Source organism: Triturus cristatus, chromosome 5_1 (assembly GCF_964204655.1).
Source record: "Triturus cristatus chromosome 5_1, aTriCri1.1, whole genome shotgun sequence".
Lineage (NCBI taxonomy): Eukaryota > Metazoa > Chordata > Amphibia > Caudata > Salamandridae > Triturus > Triturus cristatus.
In genome coordinates this window covers 319,413,339-319,417,423 of record NC_140587.1, presented here as the reverse complement: position 1 = coordinate 319,417,423, position 4,085 = coordinate 319,413,339, and positions in this window count along the sequence as shown.

Sequence of the window (4,085 nt, the reverse complement as noted above, 5' to 3'; positions counted from 1 at the left end):
CAAACACAGATCCCTGCACTGGATGTATTAGTCCACTCAGCCAATCAAATCCATCTTCTGTCCAGATTTTATTCTGGTTGGAAGCAGGTGTTGGAGGTCAAAGGAAGCAAAGCTGGATACTTACAGATTTTTCCTCAAGACTTAGCAAGACTTTTTAATAACCAAAAGAAAAACATCTAATTAAAGCGCCCCATATGTAGCGGAGTTTATTGTAACACGATTGGATTACTATCCCAGATGGTATATATTATAATCCTCCAATGTATAGTTCTTCAGGTACCAAGTGGACCTATGGGATCGGGCACGAAATACTTTAAATATCCATAGGATTGGGAGGTATGAATCCTCTCAGTCTGTTCTGTGATTATTAACCTCGTGTAGATGCTGTGTTCCCTCAAATCCTTAGCTATGCCAATGTTTTTCGACCTTCTGGGTGGGCCTTGCCCTTTAATGAAGATCTTTCTCAAGGCTTTGTGTTGTTGGGGACATGTATCGTTGTTTGGCTTTGGAACAATGGATGCCACCTCATGGGCAATGGCAAACTACAGACACTACTGTTGAACGTTCAACCTGTTGTGCACTTGAGGCTTGTGTCCTTCTGCATGAAGGTCACCCCTAGGTGGAGATACCATGGGGAGGGGACCCGTCGGCTCTTGGTGCTGGTGTACCCATGTAAAATGATTTTCGCCCATGCACTGGGTGAGTCACTTCAATAAGCGCTCCGCAGTCCTATTCCAATAAAGTTCCTATGACTACTCCTTGTCTGGCAGTCTCCCTCCAGTTTCGTTTTTCTTGTACTAACCATTTTGTGCCTGCAGACTGTTTCCTGGGTCACACAATTAGGTGTAGCTAGTGGTTGGTCTTTGTGTATTGTTCCCAGACAGGGAGACAAAAGGGGGAATAGATGTTGGCAGAATGGGACATTTCTGACTTGGTGAGGGGGAGTAGCTCTCAACGACCACACTTGCACATCACAAAGCTTCTGTCTGAGCACACTCACAAAGCGTTTGACAGTAGTCTTTTGTTCCCCCAGACAAGCTAGGGATTGGGCAGGGAGGCAGGAAATTTCAAGCACCTGTGGGGTGGAAAGCTCCAAAACCTTCTGCTTGAAAGCTGGCATCAGGAATAAATATTGGACCCTCAGACCCAATTCTTCATTACACCTCTGAACCTGTGGCAGACTTAGAAAGACGGTCGTGCTGCTCTGCTGCAAGAAGGACTGCTACTCTGCTGCCCTACTTCCTGAGTGAAAAGGACTGGGCCTGCATCTCGAACCCAGGTACCAGGAATGACACTGGATGGTGTGTTCTATATGGTAGGGCCCGCTTCCCACATTGGATTGACATGAGGGACATGTGTAAAGGCTATTGAGCTATATTTCCTACGTGCAAAAGAGTGACAGTATAGTGTTTGATATTGAGGAGTTAGTAATGGCAAATCATCTCCGGTGATGCGAGTGGATTCAACATTACTTAGCTGTAAATACCACTTTTTGTGATTGTTGCTCAGTGTGCCTGTTAGCCTGTCTCCAATCCACATCTCGGTGCTGGAAGACAGCTACAACTGTGCATTCCTGTTAAGGCAGCCATAGACTAGGGGCTCGAGGGAAACTGCAGACCTCTGACTCGAGGGGCCTTCCTCGGATGGCTAAGAGGGGGTGGAATTGACATCTGCATTCCAAGGGGCAGGGTCTTGGCCCCACTAAAGATATTGATCAAGCCTCCTGGGGTAGGATGGCAGACAGGACAAAATTTAGAGAGGGCCTGTGCATTTCATAGGTGGCCTTTTGAACTGGTCTCATCGTCAAAGGCCATTGTGGGTATAACTACTGAGACTTAGCCCTCAGAAGTTAGAGACGCTTGTGGGATTGGAACTATACTATGCTGGTTCGACGCTGGGATATTGACAAGAGGAAATATTAAGACAGGAGGGACTGCAACTAGATTATTCACAGACTTTGGGAGGCCTGGGGCTTGTTGTGATCTAGGAAGGGGACTATCACTTGGTGGATTTGGCTTGGATGTTGTTGACCTGCAGCTAATTGCCAGCTGTAATGACCCGGATCACTAAGCACTCTTCAAGGGCCGGTTGGCTGGCCTCCTGTCCACGAGATCCCAGGGACAGAAAGGAACTCTCAGTTTCCACAAAATTGTAAGGACATTGCAGGGTGTGGTAGAAACGGGTGGAAGTGATCGACGGTTATGGACATGGACAGTTCTGACGTGGGCAGTAATCACACTGTGCTGAGGAGTGTGCTTGTAACGATCAGTGGCCCACCAGGGGTGCTGTAGCATGTGGAGTTTGAGGAGTGCAGGGGACGTTTGCTGAGTCCGAGGGACCCAAGCTTACACCCAGAAACCTGTGCCAGCTCACACTTCGTAGCATGTGGTGTCTGAGGGGTGTTGGGGGAGGTCTGCCGAGTCCACAGGACCTGAGCTGGCAGCCTAGACTGTCTCCAACCTCCAGATTGGGAGGACAATAGTGCCTAACATCACCGCCTCAGTCCAAGGTCGCCGGCTCCCTCTCCCCGGATTCAAGCCACAAGGTACTCAGTTGTTGAGAATTTTGTGACTGGACCCGAGGAGCCTTGTTGTGCCTTCTGTGCACCAACGACTGGCTGCCTGGAGCAATTGCAATTTGCACCTTCGCTGAAGGTGCGACAATTCTCCAAATTGGAAGCTCGCCGGCTTCGGATGTCACAGTCTTTTGCCTGGGGGTGGACAGTGATTCTGCACTTGTGAAGGTGCCGCTAGGTCCCGGAGGACCTAATCTGGATGGATAAGAAAATGCAACTGTTTTCTTCTGCTTTAGGTGGTCCCGACAATCTAGTCAAAGTGCCACCAGCGGGTATCGTTGGCTGGTGTAGTTTGAGTGGCTGAGGTGCTGGGCCATAAGGAGTAGTCAAAACCTGTGATTTCGTGACCATTACAACTGTACGAGGTATGTGATGTTGGGAATGTCGTGTTTTATGCTAACGTGATAGAGGTAAAGTGGAATACATCTGAACAGCCTGCGTATATGTATATGTTTTGATGTGGGAGAGATTGCATGGATCGTGAACACCTCAGAGAAGTACGCACATGTGTTTCTGTTGCTTACTAGGCTGAGAGGATAACGGGGCAAGTGAATACCTATGACTAGTACATATATGTTCATACTGTTCTGCGACTAATGGAAGAGTTCCAAAATTGCATATAACTGCTTAGTATATATCCAATGTGTATGTTGTTTGAATTTTAATGTGTGTGTAATACAAAGACCAATGTTTTATACATACGATGTGGAGTCTTTTTGTAGTGTACTCAGTGTGTTGTGAGCGTGGGGTTGTGCCAATAATTTACACTTTGACCCTGAGGATAAGCCCGACTGCTCTGTGCCAAGCTTCCCAAGGGTGAGGGCATGTATGGGAAAAGTGTATCGTGCTCAACCAATCTTGGAGCAGATTCTCCCTGGAAACCACTGGCTCTAACACTTGGCAAATCATTTTATCTCAGTGTGCCTTACTTCCATAACTTGCAGAAATTGCCAGCAGGAGTATGCACTCAGGCGGGAAACGGTGTCAAGTGCTCTTTGCACATAAAGGCTAAGGTGGGCATAACTAATTGTATCGTATTAAACAATGGCAGTGAGGATTTCTTGTCGAAGTGTACATTGGTGTATGTGTATACTCTGTACTGTGTATATTATGGTTTATACTCTCGGCTTCTCCACTCGACCATATGCAGTGATCCTGAGCATTATAATTTAGCTCTTTCTCGGTGCACTCGTTTTACACCGCTCTTCGAAACTGGGAAAACAATGGTATACTGAGCTGTAGACACCACTGGATTTTGATGTAAAAGTACGGGCTATTTATTCGCTGGTATGACAAGCGCGCGGACGGGGTCCAGTCCACCTTACTTTTTGCTACGATTTAATAGACATCCTGGTTAACAGAGAATGCGGGGTGCATGCTGTACAGTGCACCGCCTTCTCTCAGCAAATACGAGCGGCTCGTCAGGCGAACGGGAGCAGACATTAAAAAACCTGAAATGAGAAACCGTGAACAATGCTGGCACGGGAAGTGCTCCGTCTTTGACCAGCTC